This window comes from Ruditapes philippinarum, unplaced genomic scaffold, assembly GCF_026571515.1.
Source record: "Ruditapes philippinarum isolate M1 unplaced genomic scaffold, ASM2657151v2 ctg2598_1_1_1_1, whole genome shotgun sequence".
NCBI lineage: Eukaryota > Metazoa > Mollusca > Bivalvia > Venerida > Veneridae > Ruditapes > Ruditapes philippinarum.
The window spans coordinates 79,001-95,720 of NW_026864386.1; the positions used below are offsets into that span (position 1 = coordinate 79,001).

The 16,720-nt window shown below is 32.8% G+C and overlaps 1 protein-coding gene across 1 annotated transcript in view; it reads left to right on the forward strand.

Annotated features, from left to right (window-relative positions):
* Positions 1-8,139: 8,139 nt before the first annotated feature.
* Positions 8,140-16,720, forward strand: part of LOC132725421 (5-hydroxytryptamine receptor 2A-like) — a 30,526-nt gene continuing 21,945 nt past the window's right edge. Inside the window, exon 1 of the mRNA XM_060710547.1 lies at positions 8,140-8,259. The gene's annotated coding sequence lies outside the window, so the exon portion shown is untranslated. The remainder of the gene's footprint in view (positions 8,260-16,720) is intronic.

The following is a 16,720-nucleotide window of genomic DNA, read 5'->3' on the forward strand; positions in this document are numbered from 1 at the left end:
CCAATTATAGTGTGGCTGAGAGACCAGATTTGTTTATACCTTTTTATGATACCCATTTTTTATACATGTACATGTTTTTACGTTCAGAGTACGGACCCCAGCCAATTATACTGTGGCTGAGAGACCAGATTTGTTTATACCTTTTTATGATACCCATTTTTTATACATGTACATGTTTTTACGTTCAGAGTACGGACCCCAGCCAATTATACTGTGGCTGAGAGACAAGATTTGTTTATACCTTTTTATGATACCCATTTTTTATACATGTACATGTTTCTACGTTCAGAGTAGGGACCCCCAGCCAATTATATACTGTGGCTGAGAGACCAGATTTTTTTATACCTTTTTATGATACCCATTTTTTTATACATGTACATGTTTTTACGTTCAGAGTAGGGACCCCCAGCCAATTATATACTGTGGCTGAGAGACCAGATTTGTTTATACCTTTTTATGATACCCATTTTTATACATGTACATTTGTACATGTTTTTACGTTCAGAGTACGGACCCCCAGCCAATTATACTGGGGCTGAGAGACCAGATTTTTGTTTATACCTTTTATGATACCCATCGTTGAGTGTACAGACCCCCAGCCAATTATATTGTGGCTGAGAGACCAGATTTTTTTTTACTTTTTATGATACCCATTTTTATACACATTTTTACACACATTTTTTTTTTGAAACTCGCTATTTTAAATATTAAAAAAAACATTCTTTGACATATTTAACAGGATTTCTCCTGCTTTTTGAAGCAGTCAACCTGAGGCTGAGAGACCAGATACATTTAATACCCTTTTATGATGCCCATTTTATACAAATTATTCATAAACATTTTAAAAAAAAATTTTTTGCATATCTATAAAAAACCTTTAACAATTAAGTTTAATAGGATTTCTCCGATAGAATTACCACTTTTTTCCACTCGTACTAAAAACTGCCGACTAGAAACAATTTTTATACCCATCTTTTATACCCATTTTTATACATAATTTTCATACCCATTTTTATACACCCATTCTTTATACCATTTTTGATACACATTTCATACACAGTCTTATACACATTTTTTGATTTTACATTTGTACATATTTAAAAAAAACCTTCTTTGACATATTTACAGTTAAACTATTGTTTGCGATTTGTCCACTCCTTTTTTTGCATTTAATACTCATTATGCATTTAATACCCATTATGCATTTAACATATATCACCGAGCGATCAAAAACATTTTTATATCCAATTTTTATACCAATTTTCATACAAATTTTGTATACACATTTTTTTAAACATACATCCTTTTATATATTTATAAATAAACCTGATTGACATGCACAAAATACATGTATTAATAATCAGAACGCGGCGGGAGAGTTTGTCAATAAACAATAAAAAAAATTAAACAAAAAACGCCGAAGTATGTTATGTCGCGCGTCACGCGGCTGGTCAGACTGGCCAATCGAGATCGTCAAATTAAACATCAACCATATTTTATCAACACGATGAACTAGCAAGTCATGTGGGGGCGGGGTAATAAAACGGTCAGGTGTCTCAATTATCAGGAGCAATTATGTATACAAATCATCAAAATAAAAATAAACAGTCATATAACAAAGGCATTCAATACGATCACAGACGCTTGTGGTTTGGAGCTCAAAACGCCTTTAAAATCCAAATAAAATGCATATTTGTCAATCCCAGGACATATACTGATCATATATATCAAAAAATCTTAATATATGCCGTAACTATATTATAGTTGTTGAAATATGATTTTTTTTCAAAACGGCATATATTAAGATTTTTTGATATATATGATCAGTACATGTCCTGGGATTGACAAATATGCATTTTATTTGGATTTTAAAGGCGTTTTGAGCTCCAAACCACAAGCGTCTGTGAATACGATAGGCTAATGAAAAAATCAAATGACACAATAAAGTACAATAAAAATATCAACACACCTGCACGCCAGTTCTTCCATCTTCGCCGTGCAACCCTCCCTCCTAAACAGGCTTCTTCTACTTCTTCTTCCAGTACTGTACATACCTGAAAAAATCAAATGACGCAATATTAATACACCTGCAAAATCAATTTTCCATCTTAGCCGTTCGACGTTCCCTCCTAAACTGGTCTTTTCTGTGCTCAAATGATCACGTGACCTATAATGTGTGAAGCGGGAAAATTGTCCGGTGGTTTTCGCCAAAGGTCAACTCTGACCTTTTCATTATTGAAACAACAATAGATTTAACCAAGTGTTCTTTTGTTAAAATAAATATGGCGGGGTAAAATTCCAATCGCAACTTTTCGGCCCTTTCCGTCTGTTTTCGGATAAGGACCTCGGCATAGGACGGCTACGGCATTTCGGTCTAACCTAAACATGTAAACAAATAGTAATATACTGTTTACATTCATTAAGTTCTTTTACTTTCAAGTTAAATTTCACATTCATTAAGTTCTTTTACTTTCAAGTTAAATTTCAGATACTTAAGTTCTGTTTAACCGTGCCTTCTCCTACACATTACAATGCATCCTCTTACTAATTTAAGTTCTTTCAAAGATCTTTATAAAGGGGTTCCTCAAGGTTCTATTCTAGGCCCTGTATTATTTAACATATTTTTAAATGACATTTTTGATTTTGTACACAAATGTGATCTTTATAATTATGCAGATGACCACACTTTATCATGCAGTGACACAAACATTGACAATGTTGTTGAATCTTTAGAGTCAGATAGTCAGTCATTAATACAATGGTTTTCGGACAATCATATGAAAGCAAACCCCGACAAATTCCAGGCTATTGCTATTGGTAAAAAAACTAGGGATCAAAATATAAGTTTCAATTTAAATGATAGTACAATCCAATGTGATGAATCTGTTAAACTTCTAGGGGTAACTTTTGATTTTAAACTCAAATTTGATAATCATATTTCTGACATTTGTAAAAAAGCCTCAAAACAACTAAACGTGCTAAAGAGAATAGGTAAAAATTTATGTAAATTGGGGAAATTGAACATATATTACTCTTTTATACTATCAAACTTTAATTACTGCCCTGTCACCTGGCACTTCTGTGGAGAAAAGTACACAAAAAAACTAGAGAAAATTCAAGAAAGAGCATTAAGATTCATTTATGATGACTATCAATCAGACTATGACTCACTTTTAATAAAATCTAAACTACCAAATTTAAAATTAAGACGAATCAGAACTATAGCCCTCGAAATTCATAAAATTATTCATAAACAAGGACCAACATACTTACATGATCTTGTTAATATAAAAACTCATTATAGTTTAGCTCCATCTATAGTTTAGCTCCATCTTCAGTTTTGTTTCTTGCCTGCTTTCTTTTGTTTTGCTGCTTACTTACATGTATCTGTTTATTTCACATTTGGCTTTAATTTTGTTAATATTCTCAACATAAATGTTTATGTACATGTATTATTTTTTCAGTGTGCTTGAATTTTGTTTGCTTATTGTCAGCTTATTGCGAAGTTTGCCTATTGAGGAGGCTGCTGATCACTTCTTGCAAATTTTGAATTGGGGATTTTTTATTTATAAAACCTAATTAGTGGTCACATTTTTGTGATCCTTTTCATTTTCAATATCTTATTTCCTTTCTTTTATAACAGTCCAGGCTAGGCCTGGGTCAAGATCAGCAGAATCCACATCTACATACCACATTATAGTAATTTAACTTGTCTTTTACCATTTGTCTTTCAAAGTTTATCTTAATGTGCTTCTTTTAAGAGTTTTATGTTTATATGCATGCATGTCGGTCAAAAGCTATACATAGCTTATGTTTTGTAAAATGTTATATATGTATACCGACAATAAATAAATTTTGATTTGATTTGATTTGAAATTATTTTATGCTGCATTAATGAGTTAAACTTTTTGTATGACTTAAAATTACGTTCTCGATACTCATGCGCAACACACAAGGGTTCAACCCGGTACGGAATTAGACCCAACCCATTGTAGTCTAGAAAGTAGTTCTTTAAAATTTTGAAATGGCCCAATTTAAGTCATCTCTAGTTAGATTGGTCATAATTAAAGTGTATTTATTGCATATGTGTAGTTTTTGTGTGTTATATGATGACTTTAAAAGTTGTTTTTTGTGTATTCTCCAGGAACTCATTTGTTGGCGGAAGGATTAAAGATGTACTACCCACCAGCTGTCAGGAGTTTTTAAAGTGGTGAATTTAAAAAGTGTCACAACAGAATGAAGATTTCTGAAAAAAGTAGATGGCTAACCTATTATATTTTGGGCCTCATTGGACTTAGATAGTATTAATGTTTAAAGTTGAAGACAGTATATAATTCATCAAGAACAGTGGGATCCAGAATTAAGCCTCAAATTTGACTGATTTACAATAGAACAAATAGTACGAAAATTCACCGGGCCGAGTCCACAAGAAACATTTACAAAATTGTCGCCCTTGCACATATTTTGAGAATAGCGCCAAGTTAGCGTAAAAAAGACGTTAGCTCTGTGGTTTTCAATACGCTATACATTACCCACAAAGACAGCTGCTTTTTAACAGCGGTATATCAAAAAATATTTGATTCAGATTTCAGATATTCAAAAACGAAGACGGAAATGTTGTCTTTAAATTGAAGAAAAGGTATATACGAAATATTTGTTTTTAAAAAAAGAAACAAAGATGTTTTAGAGTATTATTGTGGACATGTAGCTCTATTAAAATGCAACAGGCTTACCGAAATCGATTTTCAAATTTATGTTTTACTCCGCTTTCAGCATAGACAGACGTATCTCTTTTGGATACTTAAAACCTAAGGAAACACATTTGCTCACTACAAACGAGAAACCATCAAGCAGATCGCCTAATCCAGTTGGTGAATTTTCACGGTTCTCAAAACCAAGCCTTGAAGACGAGCACGCGACAACCTATATGCCAGCAGTAGCAGACGATCAAAATAATTGCAGACGACAAGCAAACAACGGGATATGAAAGAATCATTGACGGATCCTTTTGGAATAATGTCTGCTTACTGTAACAGCGAGATTCATTCTAGTTTTTTTTTTTAATTTCTAAAATATAATTCATTCACGGAGCTAGACTCAGATATAATATAATATTTAATACTAACTAATTTTAATATGTTGTATACAGACAATAAAAGTATTACATAACTCATTTTAGATACAATTTATGTGTTTTTTATTACGTACGGCGACATTGTATTTTCCCTCCGACATGTACATGTACTATTCCATTTTTTTACAGGTATGACATCTCTCTAGCAGACGACACGTAAAATTGGAAACAATATGGCATTTTTTCATAGCTTATTGTAATAGTTTTTATTTGTTTGGGTCGTCAGACCAAACAAATAATGGTAGCGAAATTTCAGAGTCTGATGCTGTTAATTGCAAATGCCGAAAGTAGGCCGCTTTTTTGAAGCGGTTACTTCCCTTTATATGTACACTAACGCCGAAAAAAATCAGGGGAGATCACTGCGTAAAGATGGTCAAATGACAGGCGCATTAATTTTCAAGCAAAATAATTCCCGAATGGTCGAAGATTTCTAATATTGTTTTATCCTTTATAGATATACATGCTTATAATAAACTCCATGATTATTAACATCTGTGTTAAACAAGAGTTAGCGTCGAAATAATAAGGGTTACAAACCCTAATTTAGAATAATATGGTTTTCTTCAGGCCTTTTACATATAACTTCACCGTGGCCGAGGGGTCTGGAGTACAAATCCAGGAAGGCAACTCTTTTTTTCTTCAAATTGTTTAAGTCAAATAAACATTGAATTGAATATCAGTGTTGCAATTAGTCTTAAAGCCAATTAACTACAATTAAAACGCTGGAAAGCACTGGTGGCACTATACAAAAACAAATTGGTATATAATCTCACAACCTTCACCTTTCTGACATTCTGAGACCGAAACAAATTCAGCGCCTTCTGTGCTTTGATTTATAGAAAGGGAAGCAACTGCATATAATTATGTCCGGCTATATAATATGTCTTATTTCCCTTTAACTTCTCAATGTAATGCATATACATGTAAGTATTCCATTTAATTCCATTTAATTCAGAGGCTCGTGCCTAAAAGTAATACATTTAATAAGTTTTAGTAGATTCTTCGTGCCACTAACAAATATATCATTATATAAAGCATGTATGAGGCAACAACAGTCACGCACAAAGGTCACATTATTCACATATTGTTGTTGTTTTTTTATCACAACAATGAAAAATTCCCATACTTAATCAGTTTCAAGGACACATAAGGTAAAGGAAACCTTTTTTGATTAAAATATTAATTTTATCTTAGTCTTAGATCATACAAAGAAATGCTATGAAACAGTTTTCCTATACAAGTATATGTCTTGACAACTGCAGGTAAAATCTTTACTTTGATAAAATTTTCTCGGGTGCGTAGGCTACATATAAAAACAGAAAACCTGCCCCCTCAACTATGAAACAACAGAAATCTGCATATTAAGTTGTGGCGTCTGGTTTATTTTTAGGCACACATATCAAAATGGAGGAGTTCTAAGAGCTTATGAAATGTCTAACATTTTTATACAGAAATAGCTACAGACATACGCAATTCAAGTTTAAAAACTCTGACTAGAGAGTTGTCAGCGAATAAAATTAATATTCAAACCCAAAATTAGATATAGATCTATATGTTTATACAGTAGACATCTTAATGTTGCTTTTAATAATATTTTGAAGCTAGTAGATTTGTGTTAATTTGAATATCTAAAACGTCCATAGTATAACGACGAAGCGATCTGTTGTTTTGTTGTATACTGTACTGTACAGAAGGACTGACATTTTTCTGAATTCAAAAAGGATGACTCTTGTCGAGATCCATATAGTAGATTTCGCTACATACACATTATTTGATAAATCTAGAGACCTTTATTACAAAAGCTCCATTTTCTATTCTTTAGTAATGGTTTCGAAAACATATTTGTGCATAATATTAAAAAATAAACCATGAGAGAAATAATCATGAGAGAAGTATGCTTAGATCTAATTACTAACTACAAATTACAAACTATTTCATTCATCATTTATAACTATGTAAAATCATAGGAACTCTGGAACAGGACCGCATATTGCGGCGCATAAATCCGAATCCGTACCGGCTTTACATATTGTTTGTCCGACCTTTGAATATCTTCTCATATTATGCGAGCGGGTGGTCTTTAACTATCTAATCTCAATTTAATATAATCTGCTAATTTAAAAATCAGTCAAATTTACGGTATATTGAAAAAAGAAAAGGAGTGACATCCGCCATTTGCCGCAACGTTCGGCGTAAGTTATTCCCCTTGATATGCTTGATTTTTGTTTTAATTTTTTTAGTAATGAATACCAGATGAGTGCCTAAAATATTTATCTATGGATCATGTTTTAATATTCCCTTTTTCAGTTAGGCAAAATTAGTTGAACCATATTACTAAAGTGTCTGAACAAATCAAAACACGAATACGCCCGTTATAATGCCGCCTATACATGTCAACACGTGTAAACAATAAACCGTTAACGTTATATCCGGACGATACCTGATAGTTGACAAAAATAACGGGAACAAAATTCTGAAAATATAGTAATCAATTGTAGCCAAAGGGGATAAACTCATGCCGAAAACGTTGCGGCAAATGGCGGATGTCACTCCTTGTCTTTTTTATAATACCGTAAAATTTGACCAGTTTTAAAAGAGACAGATTGGGTTTTCAATTCGATAAAAACATATTTGTGCATAATATTAAAAATAAACCATGAGAGAAATATTCATGAGAGAAGTATGCTTAGATCTAATTACTAACTACAAATTACAAACTATTTCATTCATCATTTATAACTATGTGGTAAAATGTTTAATAACCGGTCAGAGTTCAAACCATTATATTACAGTAACGGCCTACCATATAATATAACTTAGCACGCGCGCTATGACGTCAGACTAATTTTTCTTCGAATAAAAATGTGCAACATTAAATAATAGTTTACGCGATGTACAGATTATAAGTAAAAAGATTAAATATTCTGAAAAGTTGTTCTTAAATGTGTCATAAAATAATATAATCAAAATCGTACTAATATTTTCATCCGATCATACCCTCGAAATAAATTCGCTCCGTAGTGTATCTCACCGGAAGTTTTGAAAATAGATGTCAAAATTTGACAGCTCAACTTTTTTTGGATAGTTATGGAATCATATGAAGAAATTCTACAAGGATAATACAGGTACAAATCTTTATATCTATTCTGTTAAAATGTACTTCCGTTTTGGATCTGTATACTGTTAGACTTTAATTCATTTCATTTGAATTTCCCGGACCCGGGTAGACTTACCATTTTTGTTCCAACCCCTTGGCCTTGTGTGTATTTGTGATACTTTTGAGAACTCTTAATTCTAAACTTAAATATGATAGCTTTGCTTCATTTAAATAAAATTAAAGAATATAAAATCTGTGACTATTCTAAATGCATTGGTAAAGTTGAATTTATGTAGAGTTATTGAACTTATTCCATACATTTATTTATGATAACAAAAAATTAAAATCATATTCAGAATTCATTAACAAATATTATCTCACAATTTAGCATCATTTTGTCCCTCCACCAAAGAAACTTTGATTTTTTTTGTACATTTATTCAACAATTGCTCCAGACATTCAGTATTGTTTATGTCCTGTCCTAGTCTGACATAGATCATGGCCCACTTGCAAAGTTAGATAAAACACAGGAACTTGAAATTCTATCAAATAACCAATATTAATTATAATATCCAAATATACCCCCTATATACTATAAAAAACACTGTGTTTTTTTTTATAGTATATAGGGGGTATATTTTGCATATTATCGTTAATAGTGATAGAATTTCAAGTTCCTGTGGATAAAATGTTTTAATTACTGCTGTAAATCTGCCTTGAATGAAATGAAATTTTGTTATTGTCATATCAAACAATGTATTTATGTTACGAGCCTTCTATAACAGAACGACAAAACAATATAAAAGTAAATTTTATGCTAAAGATATGTTGTCATGGGAATTAGGTACTTACATATCAATCGAAGAGATACAGTTATAGAACCAAAGCCACTGATTTCCCAAGTTTAGTAAATGCTTCCTTTCCCCAGAAAAACGCGAAATAAATGAAGTTTTAGTGTGGGAGTGGGAGTGTATGTCAGAAATGATTTGGTTTAAAAAGGTCAATAATCTGTGCAAAATTATAAACAGTGTTCATTAACGAATCACATATAATATCACGTCGAAATACGGGGATATATACCTTTCCTCAAGTTACTAAAGTGTGATTACATGTTTATGAATCTTCATGCATATATCACGGAACCTTAAAACAATATGGGCCATTCAATGTTTATAATGTCCTGACGTAAAATTATTTCTTTTTGGAAAACAGTTCTTTTGAACGTACAAAACTGAACCACCAAATTTTTTGTAGAAAAGTTGTACATAATTTTTCGAGCCTTGGGACATTGTCTGATTTTGATACGTTCATTAGCGAGGTGTGGACATGAACAAACAGAGACATTAATTATTTCCTCGACTCAGGAAGTTATGTCCAATCCTTAAGATTAAATGTCCGTTCATTCGGAAATACAAATGAAATAAATGTAATGAAAATTGAATATTACACTGCCTAGCACATAATCCCAATAAATTGACTGTATCTAGATTTTTTCCTTATTTTTCCCATTGACTATGTCTTTAAAACTTCAATGGATGTTATAGTAAATGTTCAATATTAATAAAAAAAAAATAGATATCAATGCGACGTGTAGACAACAACAGAAACTTTGCTTTAATTCACTGCATATGTGAAATGGATTTGACCAGCTAAGTATTTGAAACAGCCTAATCAAAGTTTAGGGGATACTGGAAAACTTGCAAAATAACCCCAAAAATGCAAAACCAAACAAACCAAAAAACATCGCCGACATGGAGATTCAAAATTGTTTTGAGGATGGATTCCACATATATATATATATAATAGGCTCGGCTCTACAACATAGAAATACGCTGATCTTTTTAGACTCGTTAACCTCACGAAGTAATATGCACGCATTACGATCTTTAGATTAGAAATTATGTGATTCTCTTGTTAAGGATGATTTTACGCGTACCACAACATGTTTCAACTCCCTTTGGTACGTGTAGATTCAGAATCTCAATAACTTACATGTCAGTCGAGTGAAAATTGGACTTGATATTCTTCTATAATAAACCGATACTCTTTTTCTCTAACAATAAAAAGATTTACAGGGTGCGTTACAGGATTGATGTCGTACATAATATACAAATGTATGTAATTATTCGTATTTTTTTCCACAAAGAAAGTCAAATAAGAGACTGAAAACAAATTTTGTTTTGCGTAAGGCGCTGTTTTGAAACTGAACTCATTCATTCCATTCTATTAAAGTGCTAAAATTGTGCAATCTCAGGGCCGGCAAAATCTGATTTTGACTTTCTTGTCCGTTTTTAGCTCGACTATTCGATAAGAATAAGTAGAGCTATTGCAGTCACCCGAGCGTCGGCGTCGGCGTAACCACTTATGTTAAAGTTTTTGTAATAGTTCAAATATTTTCAAAGTCCATTGACATATGGCTTTGAAACTTTGCACACTTGTTCACCATCATGACCCCAACCTGTAGACAGGAGGAGGTAACTCTATCAAGCATTTTGACAGAATTATGCCCCTTTTTCGACTTAGAATTTACATTAAAGTTTTTGTAAGAGTTCAAATATTTTCAAAGTCAATTGACATATGGCTTTGAAACTTTGCACACTTGTTCACCATCATGACCCCAACCTGTAGACAGGAGGAGGTAACTCTATCAAGCATTTTGACAGAATTATGGCCCTTTTTCGACTTAGAATTTACGTTAAAGTTTTTGTATTAGTTCAAATATTTTCAAAGTCCATTGACATATGGCTTTGAAACTTTGCACACTTGTTCACCATCATGACCCCAACCTGTAAACAGGAGGAGGTAACTGTATCAAGCATTTTTTTTTACTATCAAGCACTAAGAATAGTCGAGCGTTGCTGTCCTACCGACAGCTCTTGTTTTGTGTGTGAAGCATTTTAAACTTGTTACATAGTTAATTCTTAAAAAATTTTACTTGTCCGTACAGGCTGTGGGACAACCTGGGTAATACGGACGATTGTTTTTGCCGGCCAAGGTGTAGAGTAAAAACCAAGGTGTACAGAGTTGCGTGGCTCAATACTGCTACAAACGGTGCGATATCCGAGTGTTTCCTTCTTTCTTTAAAAAGCAACAGTCTGTCTGCATTTTCGTATTGAAATTAATCATCAAAGACTAGTCCTAGAAGCTGCACTGCTCAATTGAAGTTTTCGTAATTGAATTTCATAAATAATATAGACCCGCATGTTAGACTGCAATTCAATTTTAGGAAAAGTACGATGATTCATCGGTCGTTCATTTTACAAAGAATCTAAAGTGCACATATGAGCCGCATCACGACAAAACCAACATAATGGGTTTGCGACCAGCATGGATCCAGACCAGCCTGCGCATCCGCGCAGTCTGATCAGGATCCATGCTGTTCGCTTACCAACTCTATTACATGTAAAGAAACTGATAGCGAACAGCATGGATCCTGACCAGACTGCGCGGATGCGTAGGCTGGTCTGGATCCATGCTGGTCGCAAACCCATTATGTTGGTTTTGTCATGACGCGGCTCATATATATTTTAACATGCACGTGCAAGCTCAGCTGCATCCAAATACTATTTTATCGTAGTAAAAAAAAGAAGAAGAATAAATTAATGTCGGAAATATACACTGCGTTGAAAACGTGACAAAAAAAGCAGTAGTCAAATATTTGGCTAACATGAAAAAAAATGAGGAAGTCAAATAATTATCTATTCTAACACGACTTCATTCACTGATTTTAGATTTCCTTCGTAATTTGTTCGAGATTAATAAGCATTCGTCAGATAATATATTGAATTTCAATTAACAGGATTTCTTCGCTATTGACCATTAATATCATGACTCTCCAAATCTGCCGATCGACCCAGTATTGTTCATGTACTTGTCTAGTCGTGATTCCTAGCCTTATTTGAGAAATGTCTATATCCAAAATATGAAATAAATTCATTAAGTTATTTCAGAGATTTGTCTATGTCTTTATGTACCTCTTTCTTAACAAATTACATAAATTTACAGACGGTTTTCTGAATAGAACTGTCAGTAGAAAGGAAGAAAATAGCTATTTTTCATATAATATTCAGACATTTGCATTGAAGTTTCGTAACTTTATCTTAGCAACAATAGAAAATAGATGGAAAATAGAATCGACATTAACGAATATGTTTGTTCCGGTGGTATATCCCGTGAATTGTATCCTCATGAATATACACTTAATTTCTGTCGGAAGTTTGATATTTTTTTCTCGTTTGTAAAGATTTGTTCGTTTTTCGTTTTGATTTGTTTCTGAGAAAAAAGGCAAATACAAGTTGTATAGTAATTTTCAGTTACATGAGAAATCAAATAGGCCTAAACGATATTCGAACGATCTTCTAAAATATTGAAAATCATACAAATCAACGTGCTTAAATGGCCTTATTTTTGTAAGGAGTGTATATGGGACTAAGTGATTCTTACGAATTGCTGATTGTTTCGAAATACAGGACTACTTTTCGTTATTGAAACCATGCCATTAACAAGTTGCTACAAAAAAACAAAAAACAATTTCAATACAAACTTTACTATAAATTATTTGCGCACCAATTTTTACTCCTTAGCATAAACATTTACATGTAGCTATATTTTCCGTCCAATTAAGGCCTGTGGTCCTATTAAATTACGTATTTCTGGTTCTTAACGGATGTATACATTCGTATAAACGTTTTGGAAATGTCATTATTTTTATTTATTTGTAACTGCACTTTTTTTCCCAACAAAACACCAATGCTCTTTGGGTTCATGCTTATTTATGCTATGTTACATTTAAATTGTTTTCACCGACAAGGCATACCTTTTTTTAGATTAATAGAGTCACGTATGTAAAAGGAAGCATCCTATTTTAGATATACTTGCCATGGTGAAACGATGTTCAATATACTTGAGCATTTTACTTCAAAAGGTCCTTGTCACATTAGTTATTCAATATTGATTGCTGATCTCTAACTCAGACTTTTTACTTTGACATGAAAAGAGTAATCTGCTTCCATTTGTGAAAAGTCTATTCTCTAGATAAGACAAGGTGTCCATCAAAGCCAATTGAGACTGTTCCGAATGTCAAGGTCGAACGCTCGGAAAAAGCAGACGACAAACTGATTCTGATTTGATCACGTGTTTTCTTAGACTTTTACTAGCTGTACAAATTGTGTAAAATGATCTATCGTTACAAATTATTTTAGCTCAACTGTATTTACATATGAATATATATTTTCATCCGGGCGTGGACATCTGAATCCACTTGAGCAGCACGCTTTGATTTGTTTAATGGCCATTACATTCATATGTAGCAAGAGTTCATAACTCTGTCACAACTTTTGTTGAAAGTGTGTCTTTGCGGTATTTAAAAAGTTTATTTTGAAAACTTACCCACTTAGTAACTGAACCCTTTGGCTATAGGTTTTGTAACATAATATTTTTTATACTTACAATCAACACCCAATTCTTCAACATCAGTTGCATGCAAAAGTAAAAAGTTGTCCATTTAGCGACAAAACAGTGAAGTTGAAGGCTACAGTATCTATTTTTCTTTGGTTGATTTTGACAAAACTTTGCTAACTTTTCCATTTAAAATTTAATTATTTTTTCATCATCCACCATATATATGGGACTCTTTGAGATATTGCTTTGAAACATGGGATACTTGCTTTGAAACATGGGATACTTACATTTGATTTTTACAAAAGTTTTAGACAAAAGTACATACCTATGTCATTTATTCCTTTTTTTTGTCTTGCATGTTTTTCAAATCCCTTACCCTAATTAAACCAATAAAAACCCAACAAAAACCCTCCCCCCTAAAAAAGAACAAAAACAAAACAACAAACAACACCCCCCAGAAACAACAACAACAACAACAACAAAAACTCCAGAAAACAACAACAACAACAACAACAAAACAACAAACACTTAAGATCATGACTTCTCACACACATTTATTCACAAACCTTTCTTTACTTAGTGACCTTTTCCTTTTCCATTTTAAACTCTTATAATGTGAAACGTTTTTTAGAATACGAATGAGACTTGCGATCTCGACAGTTTCCGCTTCTTATTAAGAAATTTTATCAGTGGGACTCTTTGAGATATTGCTTTGAAACATGGAATACTTACATATGATTTTTACTTAAGTTCTAGACAAGAGTCCAAATGCAACAACAACAAAAACTACAAAAAACAACAACAAAACAACAAACATCTAAGATCATGACTTCTCACGCACATTAATTCACAAAGTTTCTTCACTTAGTGACCTTTTCCTTTCCCATTTTAACTCTTATAATGTGAAACGTTTATAACAATATGAACGAGACTTGCGATCTCGACAGTTTCCGCTTCTTATTAAGAAATTTTAAGACTGTACCCCTGGGGAAATGTAAATGCGGTAAGGTCTGGTTCCGACATGCCAGTAATGACTTTCCTCTATTAGCCTTTTGATACGTTTATGAACGAAGGCTCAGTTGTCGTTACAAGGTGTGTTTAATTTTACCCAAGACAGTCAGATATAGAATTTGCCTTTTCAAGTAATGGTTGAAAAAAGTTTTTTTCTGGCTTGATGGGCTGTAGGATACAATGTTCTCGAACAACTACAATAGTCTGTATTGTTAAAACTAGTCCCCCTAGTGCTCTCTTTGAATAAAGTTTATTCTTCTGAGAGTGAACGTGTTCATTTTGTTTCCTGTTGCTAAATACTGGAAAGACGGAGATCTAAGAGTGCAAGTTTCGGTTTTGACTGTAAAAAATATTCGTCCCAAAGAAGTGACTTGGCGCTATGATGGGAAGTTGATATTTTTTTTTTTGGAAATTGGCATATCTATTATATGATTCAGTAAAATCATGATAAGAGAGAATGTTGAAATAGGTGATATGAATGACTATGATATTAACAATGGAATGCACATTTAATAATAATAATAATAATAATAATAATAGTAATAGTAATAATAATAATAATAATAATAATAATAATAATAATAATAATAATAATAATAATAATAATAATAACAATAATAAGAATAATAATAAGAATAATAATAATAATTAAGAAAAAGAAGACGAAGAAGAAGAAGTATAACATAAGAAGAAGATAATTAAAACTGCATAAAAGTGTACGGTCACGGTTTTCCGTTAGTGCCAGCGGGTTCTTCCCGAAATCGCATAGCGCGACAGTACAATGGCGGAAGCCCACCATTTTATTATCGGACTGTCACCATCGTATTGTCGCGCTTATTGTCATTACCGTAATTTCGCTCATCACCAACTTTCTGTCACGCTTTCCGTCAAAATCGTACTGTCACTCTTTACCAACGCACTGTCACACTTTCCATCTCATAGACACTTTCGTACTGTCGCTCTTAAAAAACGCGCTGTCACGCTTTCCGTCATTGTCACTTTCGTTAAGACGCTCTTTACCAACGTGCAGTCACGCTTTCCATCTCATTGTCACTATCGTAATGTTGTTTTTTTACCAAACACACTGTCACGCTCTCAGTCGTATTGTCACTATCGTACTGTCGCTCTTTACCAACACACTGTCACGTTTTTCTATCGTACTGTCACTATTGTACTGTCGTTCTTAATCCATGCACTGTCACGTTTTCCATCGCATTGTCACGTACTTCCTCTTTATCATGCGTATAATATTCTGTTTAAGTGTTATATAAGTATTGAGAGAAAAATCTTGACTGAATTGATAATAACACATAGTAGGCAGTCCGATTTGAAAAATTCCAATTCCAAGAGCCTCTTGACAATTGTCCATACATGTACCACTCGAGCATACCTACATGTATTATACCTATACATGTACATGTATTAATTATCCATGCATTCTGACCAGGCCTTTTATTGTTGACTAAGTAACTTAAGTTTTCTTAAAATTGATAATGGGCAGTTCTTAAAACGGAAGCTGGACAAATCCATTTAAGAAATGCAACAGCTTAAGGATTAATTGTTTACGATTGCAATGATTTTTAGCTCGACTATACGAAGTATATGGAGAGCTGTCTTACTTGCCCCGGCGTCGGCGTCCGCGTCCAGATTTCAGATTAAAGTTTGGTGCAGTAAAATATTTTTCACTATAACTTTTTCATTTATTAAGGTATCAACTTCATACTTCAAATATATGTTCCTTATCATCAACCACATCTTATGTGACAGGGTTCATAACTCTAGCACCAATATTATCAGATTATCTCCCCTTGAACTTAGAATTTTCCTTAAAATATATTATTTTTTACTATAACTTTTTCATTTCTTAAGACTTCAAATGTATGTTCCTTATCATCAACCACGTCTTATGTGACAGGGTTCATTACTCTAGCACAAATATTTTTAGATTTGTCTCCCCTTGAACTTAGAATTTATCTTTAAAAATATTATCTTTTACAGTTACTTCTTTATTACTTAATGAAAGGATCAACTTCATACTTCAAATGTTTGTTCCTTATCATTAACTACATCTTAGATTC